Genomic DNA, 20,723 nt, shown 5'->3' with positions numbered 1-20,723 from the left:
AGCTTTTTACCTACCTAATGTGTATACAATTTTTTTTATTTATGTAAATTTTACACAATGATTTCATTTTTGAAACAAAAAAAATGTTTTAGTGTCTCCATAGTCTAAGAGCCATAGTTTTTTTGAGTTTTTGGGCGATTATCTTAAGTAGGGTCTCATTTTTTGTGGGATGAGATGACGGTTTGAAAATGGATTTTTTTACACCATTTTTATTTAAATTTTTTTACGGTGGTCACCTGAGGGGTAAGGTCATGTGATATTTTTATAGAGCCGGTCGATACAGACGCGGCAATACCTAATATGTTTCCTTTTTTTTTTATTTATGTAAGTTTTACACAATGATTTAATTTTTGAAACAAAAAAAATGGCGTTCACTGTTCGGGTAAAGTAACATGACCGTTTTATATATCAGGTCGTTACGGACGCGGTGATATCAAACATGTGTAGGCAATTTTATTTTTTTCATTTTTAATCAGTGCTAAATGTGTTTTTTGATTTTAACTTTTTTTTCAATTTTTTTTACTTTTTTTTTACCCAGACCCACTTGGTTCTTGAAGATCCAGTGGGTCTGATGTCTGTATAATACAGTACAGTACAATATATAGTGTACTGTACTGTATTTTACTTACACTTTGTCTGAACAGATCTATGCCTTTAGCACAGATCTGTTCAGCACCATGGACAGCAGGATGCCTGAGACGGTGTCCTGTTGCCATGGGAACCTTCCACGTCTGCTCAGTTGTGGCCACAACTGCGCAGACGGGGAAGGTTAAGGATGGGGGCTCCCTCCCTCTGTCACCCCATCCTGTCGGGGGGCTGCAAATGCACAGCAGCCCCCCGATGGGAGAGGGAGGGAGCTCCCGACTCTTAACCTCTGCTATTCCATATCACAGATGTCAGCCGTTTATACCAGAGTGTCAGCAATGTGCTGACACTCTGGTATACCCACTGGCCACCAACGATTATTCAAGAGGAGGCGGGCGGGGGATCGCGATCCCGCCTGCCGCACCGCCCGCAACCCCCCCCTGCACCTTCCGCCGCCATAAAATCATTCAGGGGTGCAGGGGGGGTTGAAAAAACTATATTTTAGGCATATAAAGTTTCTGATCAGAAACTGCTGAAATCGCAGCAAACTGTAGGTCTGAATTGACCTGCGGTTTGTTGCGATCGCCGACATGGGGGGGGGGTCACCTTGTTCCGATCAGAGCCGGCCGGGCGGCAGTGATCGGAACAACACATGACGTACCGGTACGTCATGTGTCCTTGAGGACTCGGGAAACATGCCGTACCGGTACGTCATGTGTCCTTAAGGGGTTAAAAGGACTTTTGGGTCTCTGAAAAGTTTTTGTAATAAAAAATTTCCAAAAACACTCCCAACACTGTCTTTCCCTTCCTATGCTCAGCTCTCTTCTGACAAATACGGAGCCAAACACGTGTCATAGGGTGCTTTATAGCACCCGATGATGTGTTCCGGACAGCCAATCATTGTAATGCCAGTAGCCAACATAGCTACGGCATTACAATGTGTGCCAGTGCCTCCCTGCACGTTTATTGGCTGTGTAGCAGCCAGGAAACGTGCGGGGAGGAGACTCAAGCATTGCGCTCGAGCACATGCGGTACTCGACGGGCTACCGCCATGTGCCGAGTGGTCTTGAGCACGAATATTTGAATTACAAATTTTTATCGCGAATATCAACACTTCGAGAATTTGCGAATATTTAGAATATAGTTCTATATATTCGTAATGATGAATATTCTTTTTTTTTTTTTTAACACAGTACAGGTGATCATCCCTCCCTTCTTCTAGCTTGTGGGTCAATGAGAAGGCTTTGTCACAGCTTAGCAACATCCCTAGCAACCAATAGAAAAGTTTCCTACCCCTTACTATATAAGAACTTCCCCAGCAGCTATTTTCTAAAGTTTATTGCAATTATGAAAGATACAGCAGTGTCATTGCTGTGCTCTGTGCTTTGTGTTATTACATTAGACAGTAACTTATATATATAATTCAGAATCAGATAGTTAGGGGGAGATAGTCAGTGTAGGTTAGATTAATCTATAGTGTAGCTGATCCAGTGCAGGGTGTTAGGCAGTGTAATAGGTTCTGCTGTCCATACATACATGCTACAGACATAGTGCTATGATGTCACAAGTTGTACATATTGCGAAAAAATAAGCCCATTATTAATTGCGGAAAATTTGCAAGCGCAAATATATTGGAACACTCTATCTGCATATAAAGCTATTCTAATGTTCTGCCGTGCCAACCGTTTTCTCCAGTCTCAGGAAACTTATACCAGCTTGAAAAATGTAGCATAAGTGACACATGCCTGTATTTTGTGCGCATTACGCAAATATTACAGTGCTGATTTTCACAATCAAGAATATAATCTCGAATTTGTGAATATATGACGAATATTCTACAAAATATTCGCGAAATATCGCAAATTCAAATATTGCCCCTGCCGCTCATCACTAGTGCCGAGCATCGAGATGCTCGAGCCGAACAGGTGTTCGGCCGAGCATGCTCGATCATCATTAGTGACAAGTCATCATGAACAGATTGACAGGAAGAGAACAACTGCTATAATAAAATATCTTGTCACTGTATGTTTGCTGCTAACAACTTGACAGTATATGTATTCCCATCTGTATTCAGGCAATTTATAACAGGTGATTTAAGTTTTATTTTGCGACTTCAGAATCTCACATCCATTGCACATTTTCAGTTCATTATGTTAAGGATTGAATTACAGCTGTTGAAATTTCCTATTACCCCATACTAACAAAGGTGACACTGTGGTAGCAAATGCTCTGAAGTATTTGAAAGGTTGTAGACAAGACTATGGCTCTGCACAACATGTTTTTTTATATTGAATAAAACTGCTGTGTTAATGTGCTGTGCTATGTACAGAATAAGTTGTGTTCTAATATCTATTGAAAAAAGCTATTTCTTTATTCAGCAGTGCGTAGCATTGGTTTATACAGTATTTGCTGAAAATATAAAGAATGTAGCTAATAGGAAAAAATTTGTGGTTTATTTCACAACCATATGTTTTTCCTGGCAACTGGTTTGGCAATTTCTTTTGTACATTATGTCTTGAATGAACACAACTTAACGCCACATGATTTGTAATCAAGTAAGATTGTGCAAACCCTGTAAAGCACTGGCCATCATAACTCTGAATGTTTTTTTTATTCTATTTATTTGTAATGAAATGTAAGAATAATTCTCTTCCATACACTGTGACTATTAAGTCACACTTCTCCTTACATCCAGGCGGGGAAAACAATGATAGAAGTTCTTTAACCCTCCTCTTATGTTAGGGTCAGAACCGACCCGTTTTCAGGTTTTGAATGTCTATAAGTATCACATAAATTTGTTTATTGCATCAAGATTTTTTTACTTTGTCAGGAACCTCTATTTAAACAATGTAATAGAAAAAGAATCCTCTTCACTAAATTATAAAATACTGTGGTGAAAATTAAGACGTTTATGGTGTTAGGGTCAATTCTGACCCAGTTATAATATAGGATTATAGGACACAAAAAAATGCCAAAACTGAAATCATAAACACTCTCTCTGCTTAGTAACACTGACAGCCAATCACCTCTCAACCCTGTGAGCTGTAGTTAGGGAGGGGCCTATCTCTTTGCCTGCTTGTCTGCTTCTCTAAATAAAGGAAATATTCTATTGAGGTTTATTTTACCATTTTTTTAATTTGAAAATGAGAGGTATGCTATCAAAAGAAAGGTCTAAGGGGTCACACCAAAAATATTAAAACCAATCTTTTCAAGGATAAAGAAGCCTAACAAGGTAACCAAGAGGTAAGAAACAAATTGGATGATAAATAATTGTTCAGAGGGTATTTTATGGCTGATTTAAGACACGGGTCAAAACCGACCCGTTAACATCATGGATAGTAACAGAAAGCTAACATAAGAGGAGGGTTAAGCTGTCCCTAATGTTGCGTTATACATGGATCCCAAAGATCTAACATGAGTAATGACATTTATGTAACGTTTACCTTTATATAACTTCACAAGTACAAATTAATGACTATTATGCAAAGCTCTACAGACTGTAGATCTGTATATATATATATATATATATATATATACCAAATCAAAAAACTAAAAGTAGCACTCCAAAAATTTGTGCAAAAATTCGTGCAATACCTTCCAGCAACCAGAGACCCAGGTTCGCCTAATACAATCTTAGTAAACGAAGGCAGCACTCCTAATCAAGTTGAACAATAGGGTTTATTGGCCCCTGTGACAGCAACGTTTCAGCTCACTCCTTGTAGCCTTTGTCAAGCTAAAGTGACATGTGCATAGTACCGCAACTTATACAGGTGGCAATCAAAGTGACATAATTACATAATTAATGAATAATTATCAAAAAATTCATAAAAAGTCCATATAAAACATGATAAAAATATTTGATTTGATAATGTCCTTGATGTGATTTCTTCATATGAGTGACACAATAATCCATAACTCGATCCAATAAGAAATAACTATATAGTCCATGGTTATTGTCTAATTAATAGTGCATAACATGATTGTGTCTATAAAACAAATCAGGTGAAATGAAATAAAATCGAAAAGCATGATTGAACAGTCTCACTCATAGCCGGGGACCAGCAGGGCCAACTCAGCGTCCGGAAGTGCGCATTGCGCATGCGTCAACCACTCCTCATCCGCTATCAGCGAGAGCACATAGGGAACCTCTTCAAAGATAGCCACAGAATTAATTTGCATAAAAGCGCATGTGCTTGCCCTCAAAACCACTGTTCCTATTCTCGCGGTGAACGGGAGTAAGAAATATTCCATCATCCCATCGCAAGAAGCTGCTCGTACCTACATCTTACCATGGAAACATATGTAAACAACCACCACAACTTACTTGCAGATCCACAATCTAAGAAAAAACAAAGAACCCCAGGGGCCAGAGGACCAGGACTCTAAAACGGAAGATATAGTGGTAAATATTTCATCTACTAATCTGAATGTTGTTCAACAATCTGTATTGAACAAGGGTCTGCATTTCTGCCCTGTGACTAAGATGAATTGGTTCAATATTGAATTGGACTTGCATAGATTTTTTTGTGCTATTAAACTTAAGATATGGTTTGCAGAGCAGCAACACAGACCCATTGTTTCCAATGATAGAGGGAGTGAACTTAAATTACAATACCCTGGTTTATTTGTTAAGAGCAATTTTTGTCCTGTGATTAATCATCCGGCTATGAAAGCTTTTATAATGGCAGTCAAAAGGGATATTGACAGACTTAGATTGGAGGTAGGTGAGAAACCACTGGAGTTTGCTAATCTGTTGTCAGAGGAAATAGTGGCACTTGGTGATTTGGTGTCTGACCACAGCCTCACCATCAAAGCAGCAAACTTTTTAGAATCTACCTTAAGAGAGAGATTCTTGGAGGACAACCATACCTTATCCCCAACCTGAAAATTCACCCCCCTTGAACGCCTCCTATCAGCCTTGAGTTTCTGAGAACTTTGAGCCTTTTCTAAGTTCGATTGAACCCGGGCCCCAACTGTGCACAGTTCAGAGGAGAACCTATCCGCCTCAGGGTTAGAGGATGACCCAGAATGAAAACGGGGATGAAAACCATGGTTACAAAAGAAAGGTGAAACCCCAGCAGAAGAATTGACACAGTTATTCAAAGCAAATTCAGCCAATGGAAGAAATTTCACCCATAATTGCTGGTCATCAGCAACATACAACCTCAAGAATTGTTCCACAGACTGATTAAGGCGTTCAGTCTGCCCATTACTCTCAGGGTGGTAGGCAGAGGAAAAAGACAATGACATTTTACATTTTTGACAGAAGGCCCTCCAGAATTTGGACACAAACTGCACACCCCTGTCAGAAACAATATTTTCCGGGATACCATGCAATCGAACAATTTCTTTTACAAAAATAGACGCCAGGGTTTTGGCATTCGGGAGTTTAGACAGGGGAATGAAATGGACCATCTTGCTAAACCTATCGACCACTACCCAAACTACAGTCTTACCCTCCGCCGGCGGTAGGTCAGTTATAAAGTCCATCGAGATATGGGACCAGGGTCTACTGGGAATGGGTAGGGGTCGTAGGTTACCAGCAGGGCGAGTCCTAGGTGTCTTGGACCTGGCACAAACCTCACAGGCTGACACGTAGGACTTGACATCCCTAGTTAGAGTGGGCCACCAATAAGATCTAGAAACCAGATCCTTAGTGCCCTCAACAACCGGAATTCCACAAAAGGCAGAATCGTGACACTCACCCAACAGCTGGAGACGAAATTGTACGGGAACAAACAACTTATCTGTTGGGGTGGATATCGGTGCCAGATGTTGTTCAGACCTAATGCGAGCCGAGATATCCTGGGTAAGAGCTGCTAAGAAGATTTTTGCTGGTAGGATGGATTCCGGTGGTACCTCAGTAGGTTGAAAAGCCTGGAAGCTCCGAGATAATGCGTCCGCCTTCACATTTTTACTTCCCGGCCTGAATGTAATGGAAAAATCAAAACGAGTAAAAAACAGAGCCCATCTGGCTTGACGGGGATTCAACCTCTTAGCAGACTCGAGAAACATAAGGTTTTTATGGTCAGTGACAACAGTTAGACAATGCCTTGCCCCCTCCAGAAAATGCCTCCACTCCTCAAAAGCCCATTTAATGGCCAGCAGCTCCCTATTCCCTATGTCGTAGTTTCTCTCCGTGGGAGAGAATTTCCTGGAGAAGAAGGCACATGGTCTCAGGTTAGTGAGGCTAGCAGGACCTTGTGAAAGGACTGCTCCTGCGCCGTCCTCGGACGCATCTACCTCCACAATGAAAGGTTTCTCCTGATTAGGCTGGATCAGAATGGGAGCGCTACTGAATGCCTTTTTTAATTTTTCAAATGAAGAAATGGCCTCAGTAGACCAATTCTCCAAATCCGCTCCTTTCTTAGCAAGGTCGGTCAACGGTTTAGCAATTACGGAAAAATTCATAATAAATTTACGATAGTAATTGGCGAAACCTAAGAACCGTTGTAAGGCCTTTAAGGATGAAGGTCTTACCCATTCCTTAATTGCTAGTACATTCATGAAGTTTTGGAACACAGCTGGGGCATTGCTGAGTCCAAAAGGCATCACCTGATATTCAAAGTGTCCAACCGGGGTATTGAACGCCGTCTTCCATTCGTCTCCCTCCTTGATTCGGATTAGATTGTATGCCCCTTTCAGGTCAATTTTGGAAAACCAGGTTGCCCCCAGAACCTGGTTAAATAAATCCGGAATCAATGGGAGGGAGTATCTATTCTGGACAGTGATTTTATTTAATCTCTGGTAATCGATACATGGCCTAAGACCACCATCTTTTTTCTTAACGAAGAAAACCCCCGCCCCCATAGGAGAGACAGAAGGTCTAATATGCCCTTTACCAAGGCTCTCCTTAATATAATCTTCCATGGCCGTTCGGGCATAGAAAGATTATAAATTTGTCCCTTAGGAAACTTGGCCCCCTCTACTAGCTCTATGGTACAATCATAAGGTCTATGGGGGGGTAGAACCTCCGGGGTTGGTGATGAGAATACATCAGAATATTCTCTAACAACAGAGGGTAAAGTATCAGACTTTACTGAGACCCCAGCCTGTACCACGGACAAGCATGAGTCAAACTTAGGCCCCCATCTCACCAACTCCCCATTGGACCAATCTATAGTTGGGTTATGTAGTCGGAGCCAAGGCAACCCTAGTACCACCTCAGCCGGTAGGTTCTCCAGGACTAAAAGTGAACATCTCTCTGAGTGGCACACACCCACGGTTAGAGAAATCTCTGAGGTACATAAGCTCACCGTACCACCAATAAGAGGAGTAGCATCAATAGCCATGACATGAATAGGAGTTGGTAAGGCAAACATAGGAATACCCAATCTTACAGCATACTCAGAGTCAATAAAGCTAGCCGCTGAGCCAGAATCAATGAAGGCCTAACCTGGCCATTTATCTACTCCCAGAGAAATCGTAATGGGTACCGAAAGCTTACATTTAGAAAATTCAGGGTGTACCTGGTCTTTAGGTTTCCTTGCCTTAGGAGACTTGACAGAGAGGACCTTCTTAGGACACTGGTTGATCCAATGGTCAGGATCTCCACAGTAAAAGCATTATCCACGTCTGCGGCAAAGATTCCCTCGGGTCATGCCAACCTGCATGGGTTCCTCGGTGGAGACCTCAGATTTGTCTCTGGGATAGGCCTCTGGCTGGACCACCATCTGGGAAGAGAACTGTTGTTCCTGTCGTCTCTCTCTAACCCGTCGGTCAAGTCGGACAACAAGGGTCATCATCTCCTCTAAGGTCTCTGGAAGTTGATAACTGACCAGAAGATCCTTTAATTTATCAGACAGACCTGACCTGAACTGACTCTTCAGGGCTGGTTCGTTCCATCCTGAGGGGACACACCACCTTCTGAATTGGGTGCAATAATCCTCCGCTGGTAGATTGCCCTGAACCAGTGCCTTTAGAGGCGTCTCGGCTACTAGAGCCCTGTCTGGTTCATCATAGAGGGTACCCAGGGCCTGAAAGAACCCCTCCACAGAAGATAAACAACTGGCGCCAGCAGGTAAAGAGAACGCCCAGTCCTGGGGATCACCCTTTAATCGGGAAATGATAATGCCCACGCGTTGACTCTCGGGGCCAGAGGACACGGGGCGCAAACGGAAGTAAAGTTTGCAATTCTTCCCTAAAAGAGAGAAACTTCTTCTGGTCTCCAGAAAAGGGTTCTGAGAGCTTAATCTGGGGCTCAAAATGCGGACTGGAGGCCTGAGGAGTGGAAGAACCTTGCCCTAACTCAAAATAACTGAGTTTTTCCCCTAACTCCTGCACCATCTGCGTCAGATTAGAGACATGGTCAGTCAGGGTCACCAGAGGATTCATTATACAGTGGTTATTGGGCCTGTTAATCTGTAACGGTCGCATACACACACACACAGGGGGGAGGGAAGTGACCACTGCACTCCACCCTTACCCCTGACCCTGCCTACTTGCCTCGCGAGTTCTAGAGACAGGGGACAACTGGACGGCAATCCCTAACTTGGAATAATTGCAGGGATGACAGACAGACAAACAACAGGACGTGAACGGACCGAGTCAATACCAGAAAAGCTACAAAGTACAAATGGAGCAAGCAGAGAATTGTCAGGAGAAGCCGGGGTCATAAATACCAGGAGAGACGTGAAGTACCAAAGGAGTCAGCAGAGGATCGTCAGGAATTCAGCAGGAGGTAAGTACGCCAGGAAAGACCAAATCACAGATGGAACCTAAATTAACAGGCAACCTGTGGCCAGCAGACTGCCTGTATTTATAGTGGGGAGTGAGGGTCATGTGACGTGGCCAGCGTCACATGACCGACAGACCAACCAGTCGAGCACCGAGTGATCAGCTTGGCGCTCAAGGCAGACTTAGGAGCAGGGAGCCACCCAGCTAGTAAAGCTGCCCTGGGAACGAGGTAAAACACAGATCCTCGTTCCCGAAGCTAAGCAGCAGGTCTGCGGCTAATGGGGGACCGAGTGCACATTCGGAACTCCGTTACAGTGGGGTTGTGGTCATGGACACCAAGTATTATGTGGAAGAAATAAAATCACAGTTGAGTGACCATCAGGTGTATCAGAAGGTTCAAAGTGACCCTAAGTTTGCATTACTAAGGGAATTGAAGGAGATATTAAATCAAGCCAGAGATAGTGGCATTATTGATGATAAACAGTTTTCATTTTTATACTGTGAGAAACCAGTTACACCGATTCTTTATACACTTCCAAAAATACACAAATCACTGACTGCCCCTCCTAGACGCCCGATTGTGTCAAGTAGAGGCTCACTTTTTAGCAATATTACCATTTTTTGGGATAAAATATTATGCCCCTTTGCTGTTGGGGAAAGATCGTATATTAAGGATACAAGTGATTTTTTGGTGAAAATTAACAATTTGAAGATTCCCAAGGGGGCTATTTTGGCATCCTTTGATGTGTCCAGTTTATATACATCCATTTAACATGAATTAGGCTTAAAGGCTGTCCAGCAATGCCTCTTGACCACAGAATATACATTTACAAGGTAGGGAGTTTCTGTTGTCCCTTTTGCAATTCATTTTGACAAAGAACAATTTTTTTATTTAAGGATGATTTTTTTGTGCAGAGGCGGGGGACCGCCATAGGTTCCAATGTGGCGCCCACCTACGCTAACATATATATGTCATTTTTGGAAGAGACCTTCATCTATGTGAGCCACCACTTCAGACAGGTTCTGGGGTGGTGGCGCTACATTGATGATTTTTTTTTATTTGGGTGGGCGCCGCAGAGGACCTCATGGCGTTCCATAGACATCTAAATACGATTGAGCCCAGTGTTAAGTTTACACTCATACTCTCTACACAGAGGATTCAGTCTTTGGACACAGGTTAGTATTTATGAACAGGCCCTATGTACGGATTTATACACAAAACAAACAGCTAAAACACGTTATTGAGATATGAAAGCCATTATCCTCGCCCTATGGTAAAATCCCTTCCGATTAGTCAGCTATTACGGGTTAAACGGAGAGTTCAAGATGAAACTGTCCTGGAGGATAGATTAATAAAGATGGGTGATAAATTCCGGTCCAGGGGTTACCCCAAGAGACTAATAGCAAAAAAGTCTAGCTCAGGTGAATACTGTGAATAGAAAGGAGTTGATTGAAGGTTCACAAAAGACAATAAATTTTCGCCCTAGGATCCCGTTTGTTTCTGAATACAGTACAGAAAGTACTTTTTATTTCTTCCATTTTGAGAAGACATTGGATGATTTTATCCAGGAGTTTTGAGAATGTTGAGGAATTTAGGAATCCACCCCTCTGTTTATACCGTAGGAACCGTAATTTGAGAGATAGATTGGTGAAATCGGATGTTGGCACATGTAAAATAGATTGTAATACATAATTCGGCTCTACACGAAAGGGATGTTTCCGTGTCACAATTGTGTCAATCGTCCCCTGATGATAAAAGGGGATTCCTTTGTTAATCCTGTTATGGGCCGAAATATGACAATTCGCCAGTATTTGACATGTGACTCCACGTTTGTGGTATACTCGTTATGCTGCCCTTTTAATTTGCTCTACGTTGGGGAAACGAAGTGGGATGCAAAGACCCGCCTGAACCAACATAGATATTCCATTAGGAAACAAAAACTAGATCTTCCGGTTTCTAGACATTTCTCTGAGATGAAACACACAGAGAGGGATTTAACGTTTAGAATATTGGAACAAATACCGGTTTCAAGACGAGGGGGGGATAGAACTGCCCTCCTTAAAAAGAGGGAATTGTATTGGATTTTTACATTGAAAACTCTACAACCTATAGGGATGGATGTTGAGTTTAAGGTGATGTAGATGGGATGTGCTCTTCCTATGCTAAGTGGGACTTTTCTGATTATCTATCCATGTGTAGGTTTTGACTAGAGATTTACTTTTGTTCATTTTTTATTTTTATTTTTTTAGGAAGAAATACAAGCTTTGGTATGGATGAACAGTCACATTGGATGCCTTTTTTTTGGACAGCAGGATGCAGACATGTCATATTTTTTTTTTCTAGTTATATTTTGGTATTTTTAACCACTGGGCTTGTATGCATCAGTTATTTTAAACAATTCAGCGGCATAGGTGTCTATGCTCTTACATAAACACAGTTGGGAGTTGATGTGTCATACTGTGGTGAGAGATTTTGTTCTACTGCATTTTTGTTTAGCACACACTGAGGTTTCATGTTGGTCACACACACAGTGATGTAGGTGTCCTTGATGTGATTTGGGAGCCTTTATTGCCTGACGCAAAACTTGATTCCCCTTTCTAATAGGACGTGATATTGTCTGTGGTAGACCCCTTGGATAACATTGTCACCCCTTGGACAAAACAATTTTTCCTCTTAAATGGGGGTGTCGGTCGCCTCTGTGATTATGCGGTGATAGACCCTCCCTTGGTGGGGGACTGTGGGCCCAATTTACCCCAGATTAGCTATACTAATCTTCATGCAGTGTGCGTGATCTATATCATTCTGTCTAGTTGTAATTTGTAATATGTACGTCCGATTGATGGGCGCTCTCCACAGTATGCCATTGGACCCCCATTTGGTGGATATTTATTTAGATTGTGGATCCGCACGTAAGTTGTGGTGGTTGTTTACATATGTTTTCATGGTAAGATGTAGGTACGAGCAGCTTCTCGCGATGGGATGATGGACTATTTCTTATTCCCGTTTACCGCGAGGATAGGAACAGTGGTTTTGAGGGCAAGCACATGCGCTTTGATGCAAATAAATTCTGTGGCCATGTTTGAAGAGGTTCCCTATGTGCTCTCGCTGATAGCGTGATGAAGAGTGGTTGACGCATGCGCAATGCACACTTCCGGACGCTGAGTTGGCCCTGCTGGTCCCTGGCTATGAGTGAGACTGTTCAATCATGCTTTTTAGATTTTATTTCACTTCACCTGATCCGTTTTTTAGACACAATCATGTTATGTACTATTAATGTCACGACCATGTTCATGGCCGTGACTCCGGGGGAGCCGCATGCAGTTGCCCGCGGTTTGGTGTTGTGTCAACCGCAGCTGGGGGCACTTTGCTGTTTGCCTCAGGTGCGGTTGCCGCGGACAACAGGTATGTGTGCGGTTGCCTTTGGTTTGTGTGGGTGTTTGTATGCACTCTGAATGTCTGGTGTGCACTGTGTTTTATGTTGTGTGCACTCTGACATTTTCCCCTTCCCCTGTGGCTGTCCGTGGCAACGTTTGGTCTTTGTACATGTGCTGTCAGTGTCTCGGCCTTTTGGCCGGTTCCCAGGACACGTGTGCCAAACATGTCGTTGTCAACGGTAACAGCTGCAGTGAGTATTTGTGTGTATTCCCCTCTTTGTGGTTTCACTACACTCCCTGGTTTAGGAAGGGTTAACTCCCTCAGTGTGTATGCACTGGGTGTGTCTGTGTGGGTGTGGCTACTTGGGCTATAAAGCCTCAGTGGAGACGTGAAGCTGAGAGGTACTCCAGCCTTGTTTGTAAGCTGGAGGCACCCTCCTGGTTTATACCATCTGCCACTGAGAGCCACCCTTGTGGTCATAAATCTTGTTAAGTTTATGTATGGTGTTTAGTAGATGTTTGTTTGGTCTTTGTTTATTGCAGTATATGGTTTCCTGGGTTCCCGTGTGATGTCTGTGCGTGCGGTGTCCTTTGTGTTGTTTGTGGACAGCAGCACTTGCACGTGGGTTCCAGGTGGTGTGCCTGTGGCAGGTGAGTGTGGTACTAGTCTCACTTACCTGTCACTTCCATATGTCTGTTCATGTTCCCCTTTCTATGTAGCTTGGCCACTTTAGACTCCTGTTCCTCCGTGTCCAGGAGGAACGGGCTGTCTACCCAGCACCTAGTCCAGGGCCACTCTGAGGGCGAGCAGGAATATCAGGTTCCAGTGTATGAGCCCTCCCACCATCAGGGTCGGCTCATATGGCTAGGATACAGGGTCAGAATTAGGGATGTGTAGGAGGTGACCTTCTCCCTTATTCCTGTCCTGGCCATGCTCTGACCATCCATCTTCTGATACCGCACGGCTGAGGGTTTTCCCCATCCTCAGCCGTGACAATTAATTAGACAATAATCATGGACTATATGGACATTTCTTATTGGATCGAGTTATGGATTATTGTGTCACTCATATGAAGGAATCACATCATGGACATTATCAAATCAAATATTTTTATCATGTTTTATATGGACTTTTTATATATTTTTTTATAATTATTCATTAATTATGTAATTATGTCACTTTGATTGCCACCTCTTATAAGCTGCGGTACTATCAACATGTCATTTTAACTTGACAAAGGCTCCAAGGAGAGAGCTGAAACGTTGCTGTCACATGGGCCAAAAAACCCTTTTGTTCACCTTGATTTGAAGTGCTGCCTTTGTTTACTAAGATTATATATACACTGCTCAAAAAAATAAAGGGAACACTTAAACAACCCAATGTAACTCCAAGTCAATCACACTTCTGTGAAATCAAACTGTCCACTTAGGAAGCAACACTGAGTGACAATCAATTTCACATGCTGTTGTGCAAATAGGATAGACAACAGGTGGAAATTATAGGCAATTAGCAAGACACCCCCAATAAAGGAGTGGTTCTGCAGGTGGTGACCACAGACCACTTCGTAGTTCCTATGCTTCCTGGCTATTGTTTTGGTCACTTTTAAATGCTGGCGGTGCTTTCACTCTTCATCAGTGGCCCACTGATGAAGGGAAGGAGAGTTCCCGAAACGCGTATGGGCCGGATCGCATACCTGTAATTAAAGCACCTCCACGTCCATAAGCATGGCCATGCTGTAAATTGAATTGAAGGACTTCAATAACTAGGAACATACCGGAGACTCACTGTGTCCTCCCTGCTGTGTCTGGGCGAAATCCCGCTTGGAAATCTCGTGAGACATCGGGTAAGTCAGCTGCAGCTGAACGAAGCTAGACGCCGGCAGTATCCCGCGTCGCCCGACTCACGTTGGAAACAACCCGTCCACCACGAGGGAGGTAAGAAGCACTGTATCTATTAGTTGCTATACCCATAGTGACTACGGGACTTTGCTACATTATACAGCCAACTGGGGCATATTAATCAGCACCTAAGGTCTTATACAGGAGTTCACTTAAAGCAGTCGGCCAGAGACTGGAAGAGGATACTCTCTCCCTATATTGGAGCCATAATATCAGCACATACTATAGGTGCACTATCCATGCAATAGACTTGTGACCATAGATCTCCTGGATAGGAGAATGCAAGATATCTTACCATATTAATGGACTTTTATGACACCTTGGTCCACATATTATCAATTGGACTTCACCATACGGTGTAATTATTCATCTGCGGTATCTATTGAAGTGTAATCAATCCAAGCCTATTGTTTTTCAGATATTTTATTGTATTTTAATTGATTGTGTGACTATTTTATTTGCATCACGTGTTTATTGGATTTAATTAAATTTTATGTATTGGATGATACAAATGCAGTGTGCTCGCCCATTATTCTAGAATTTGTATTATGGTAAGAAAAAAGCAGCTAAGTAAAGAAAAACCAGTGGCCATCATTACTTTAAGAAATGTAGGTCAGTCAGTCAGCCGAAAAATTGGGAAAACTTTGATCTGGATAGATTGGAGGCTTGGGCAGATAAGTGGCAGATGAGGTTTAACACTGATAAATGTAAGGTTATGCACATGGGAAGGAAAAATGCAAGTCACCCGTACATACTAAATGGTAAAACACTCGGTAACACTGACATGGAAAAGGATCTAGGAATTTTAATAAACAGCAAACTAAACAGCAAAAACCAGTGTCAGGCAGCTGCTGCCAAGGCCAACAAGATAATGGGTTGCATCAAAAGGGGCATAGATTCCCGTGATATGAACATAGTCCTACCACTTTACAAATCACTAGTCAGACCACACATGGAGTACTGTGTACAGTTCTGGGCTCCTGTAAACAAGGCAGACATAGCAGAGCTAGAGAGGGTTCAGAGGAGGGCAACTAAAGTAATAACTGGAATGGGGCAACTACAGTACCCTGAAAGATTATCAAAATTAGGGTTATTCACTTTAGAAAAAAGACGACTGAGGGGAGATCTAATTAATATGTATAAATATATCAGGGGTCAGTACAGAGATCTATCCCATCAGCTATTTATCCCCAGGACTGTGACTGTGACGAGGGGACATCCTCTGCGTCTGGAGGAAAGAAGGTTTGTACACAAACATAGAAGAGGATTCTTTACGGTAAGAGCAGTGAGACTATGGAACTCTCTGCCTGAGGAGGTGGTGATGGTGAGTACAATAAAGGAATTCAAGAGGGGCCTGGATGTGTTTCTAGAGCGTAATAATATTACAGGCTATAGCTACTAGAGAGGGGTCGTTGATCCAGGGAGTTATTCTGATTGGAGTCGGGAAGAAATTTTTTATTCCCCTAAAGTGGAGAAAATTGGCTTCTACCTCATAGGGTTTTTTGCCTTCCTCTGGATCAACTTGCAGGATAACAGGCCGAACTGGATGGACAAATGTCTTTTTTCGGCCTTATGTACTATGTTACTATGTTACTATGTAAAGTAAGGGCTATTTGACCATGAAGGAGAGTGATGGGGTGCTGCGCCAGATGACCTGGCCTCCACAGTCACCGGACCTGAACCCAATCGAGATGGTTTGGGGGTGAGCTGGACCGCAGAGTGAAGGCAAAAGGGCCAACAAGTGCTAAGCATCTCTGGGAACTCCTTCAAGACTGTTGGAAGACCATTTCAGGGGACTACCTCTTGAAGCTCATCAAGAGAATGCCAACAGTGTGCAAAGCAGTAATCAAAGCAAAAGGTGGCTACTTTGAAGAACCTAGAATATGACATATTTTTAGTTGTTTCACACTTGTTTGTTATGTATATAATTCCACATGTGTTAATTCATAGTTTTGTTTTTTGTTTTTTATAAATTCTTTATTTTTCAATTTTCAATTTTCAAATAACAGAATCAGATAAACATGACAGATACAGGTAAAGCCATATAGTATTTCTATCCAATGTCTGACAATGGCAAGCATATTAATCTATCCGTAAATATACATGGATTATTATTATTGTCATTATTGTTCAAGTCCCCCTAAAATGGAAGGTACTATGAGAGAAGAAAGAAAACCATCAATTCTGACTCTCTTCCTTGAGATTTCAGGTTTGAGTTATTTAGGGGAGGTAAAAAGAATAACAGTAGAAGAAGGAGAAGATGAGAAGAAAGGGTAGAGAGGAAAGAGAAAGCTGAGAGAAAGCAGGGATTGGGAGGGGGGATACAGACAAATGATGCCTCCTATCTGTATGCTGGTGTATCAGTTTAATCAGGGGTCACCTCCGCCAGAGTCCTCCAAGGACTCCACAACTTCAAGAATTTATCATGAGTCCTGTTAATCCACCCAGTCATCTCTTCAAACCGGCAGATTTGAGCAACTTTAGCCTTCCATTCTTGTATGGAAGGGGGGTTTGCATCTAGCCAATGCAGGGGAATTTCTATTTTTGCGGCAGCTATAAGGTGTGATATTAGGTTCCGTTTGGATGGGAATTATTGTGGGGCGGGAAGAGCTAGAGCCACCATCTCTAGTGTAAGTCTGAAGTCTGGGGTTGTGAGCTTCTGTATCAACGCTTCCACTTTCCAGTAGGACTTAATCCGAGAGCAATCCCACCAAATATGCGACAGAGAGCCTACTTCGTCCCCACATCTCCAACACTCTCCTGTAGCAGCTAGACCTCTTTTTTTTTTTTTATAAATTCTTTATTTTCAAGATTTTTCATCAAGAATGAACAGACATTGGTCAAGTGACCAGAGATCATAGGTATACATTGAGAATGTCACAGATCATGGACACATCATTTAACAGGTGGAGGACGCGCTATGTCTAGTCCATGTCCAATAACTCATGGCGCGGGAGAGCCACCGTCTCCTAGGTGACATTGAAAGCAATGAGATGTTTTACAAAATATAGCATAACACTTCAGGGAGACAATGGCAAAGTAGAACATATACCATTTCTGTATAACACAGAGGAAAGGGAGAAAGATAAAGAGAGAGAAAGAAAGGAAAGGAAAAAAAAAAAAAAAGACTGGGGAGAAGAGATGGAAAAGGGAGATGAAGATGAGGGGGGAAAAAGGGGGGGAGGGGGGAAGACAGGTTGAGTCGCCTCGACTCTCGTTGCTATTGAGCTGTGAGATGGCGAGGTATGTCCGAGAGGTAAGTCCAAGAGATGATAACCTCCAGGTTGCATAAGGCCTACTACGCCTAATAACTCACGTGGATGCATATATATCACTTATCCTTACAACTCGATCCATATCTTCCAGGGGCACCAGGTTTTCAAGTACTTGTCGTCACTCCTTTTGATCCAGCTTGTCATTTCCTCAAAATTACATATTTGGTTCACTTTGGCTATCCACTCGCTCAGTGAGGGAGCCTGAGTGTCTCTCCAGTGGAGAGGAATGATAGACTTGGCCGCTGCTATCAGATGGGTCAGCAAGTTATGCTTTGACGGTCTGTAAAGGTCAGAGGGGAGTGAAAAGAGCACCATTTCCATGGTGATCTTTTGGTCGTTGGCCAGGACTTTGCTGATTGTCTTGTTGACGTTTTCCCAGAATGGGACGATCAAAGGGCATGTCCACCAAATATGGGACAGAGACCCCTCCCCATCGCCACATCTCCAGCAAAGCCGATCGGGAGACAAACCGCACTTGTGCAAGAACTCTGGGGTTCTATACCATCTGGTGAGGAGCTTAAATTGATTCTCCTGTAGCCGTATACATGGAGATGGTCCATGTGAGAAGGCCAATAGCTTTTTGAGGACTTGATCCGGGAAAACCATGTCAAGCTCTCTCTCCCATTCTCTAATATATAGAGGTTTTCCAGCCTCGCCCTCAGCTCCCACCAAGGAGTATAATGCCGAAATTTTCCTCTGTTTATGGAGTGGGGACAGAAGGGTTTTTTCAAACTCTGTCAGTTGTCTCGCCGGATTGGATCTCTCTTTCAACTCCCTGCACACAGCACCTATGTACGCCCTTGTCAGAAAGAAGCTTGGGGGATTTTTTATTCGGTCCGGCAATCTATTCATAATAGATGTTTCTGCGTCTGGGGCTAGCTCCCCTAGTCTGGCTTGAGCTAATGATGACCACACTTCCTGGTGTATGCCCCCATTTTTCCCCAGTAAGTCTGGAATAAGATTTGCAGGCAGAAGAGGGGACGGCTCTGGGGCTAGTTTTTTGCTCAATACTTTCCAGGTCTCTCTTATCCCTTTCAGTAGGGGGTCACCCATCTTGTCCCTGGAATGACTAGGTTCAGTCAACCAAAGAAGCTGTTGGAGCATAGGCCCATTCTCTAATATATAGAGGTTTTCCAGCCTCGCCCTCAGCTCCCACCAAGGAGTATAATGCCGAAATTTTCCTCTGTTTATGGAGTGGGGACAGAAGGGTTTTTTCAAACTCTGTCAGTTGTCTCGCCGGATTGGATCTCTCTTTCAACTCCCTGCACACAGCACCTATGTACGCCCTTGTCAGAAAGAAGCTTGGGGGATTTTTTATTCGGTCCGGCAATCTATTCATAATAGATGTTTCTGCGTCTGGGGCTAGCTCCCCTAGTCTGGCTTGAGCTAATGATGACCACACTTCCTGGTGTATGCCCCCATTTTTCCCCAGTAAGTCTGGAATAAGATTTGCAGGCAGAAGAGGGGACGGCTCTGGGGCTAGTTTTTTGCTCAATACTTTCCAGGTCTCTCTTATCCCTTTCAGTAGGGGGTCACCCATCTTGTCCCTGGAATGACTAGGTTCAGTCAACCAAAGAAGCTGTTGGAGCATAGGCCCTACACTTTGTCGCATAAGATTTGCTACGTCAGGTTGTCTCTGGGGGTCTACCAACTCCAGCCATCTATTTAGCTGTATTGCCTGATAATATCTCAGGACATCCGGGAATCCCAATCCGCCGCTTTGTTTATTCCTAACCAAGAGGTCATGTGCTAGTCTAGGTTTCTTCCCATTCCATAGGAACTTCTGGAAGAGTTTCCTGATCTCGTGAAAGAACGTTTTTGGCAGGTGTATCGGGACCAGTTGCATGACATAGAGGATCTTGGGAAAGACATAGGCCTTAATCACGTTTTTCCTGCCCATCCAAGATAGGTAAGGCAAGTTGTATTTCAGTAAAAGCTGTGTTATATCCTTTTTAAGGGGAGCATAATTGCAGTTGAACAGATCATCCAGATTCCCCGGGATCTTTATTCCAAGATATTTTATTTGGCCCTTGGTCCAGTGGAAAGGGAGGCGTTTCTGCAGAGAGGAAGCTTTAGACTCTGAGAGTGAGATGTTCAATATTTCAGACTTAGAGTGATTTACCTTAAAGTCTGATATTTGGCTGAATGACTCAATCTTTTGGGCTAACTGGTCTAGTCCTTTTTCTGGATTGGTCACCAGGAAGAGGAGGTCATCTGCAAAAGCAGTGCATTTGAGCTCTCCCCTATCATGCTTAACTCCTTCAATCTCTCGGGTCTGTCTAACCAGCTGGATACTACCAGAATAAATAATGATGGGGACAGCGGACATCCCTGTCTAGTTCCATTGGAAATCTCAAAAACTGGGGATAGTGTTCCATTTACTTTCAGTCTAGCGTGCGGTTGTCTATAAAGTGTGAATACTGAGTGTATGAAGGAATCTGGGATGGCAAACCTTTCTAGTGTTAGCCTCATGAAATCCCAGTTGACCCTGTCGAAAGCCTTTTCGGCATCAATGCTCAAGAGGGTCAACGGGGATCCCCCGCCTCTAGCAGCCTGGATCGCATGGAAGATCCTGTGGCGTGTTATCTCTTCCCTCTCTGCCACATATGAACCCCGATTGTTCTGAGCCAATCAGGTTAGGCAATAATCAATTTAGTCTGGTGGCGAGGATTTTGGCCCAAATTTTCAAGTCCAAATTCAGGAGGGAAATTGGCCTATAACTTCCACAGTTCTGGGGGTCCTTGCCCTCTTTAGGGATTAATGTTACATGCGACTCCTGCGTCTGTCTAGGCAATGACCCTCCTTGCAAAAGTGCGTTACATACGTCCGTGAGTCGGGGGGTTAGGATGTCTTGGAAGCTTTTATAATAGAGTAAAGGAAAACCATCTGGTCCCGAGCTCTTTCCCGGGGGGA

The sequence above is a fragment of the Bufo bufo genome, chromosome 1, assembly GCF_905171765.1.
Source record: "Bufo bufo chromosome 1, aBufBuf1.1, whole genome shotgun sequence".
NCBI classification, from domain to species: domain Eukaryota; kingdom Metazoa; phylum Chordata; class Amphibia; order Anura; family Bufonidae; genus Bufo; species Bufo bufo.
Note: the sequence above shows the minus strand (reverse complement) of the source record.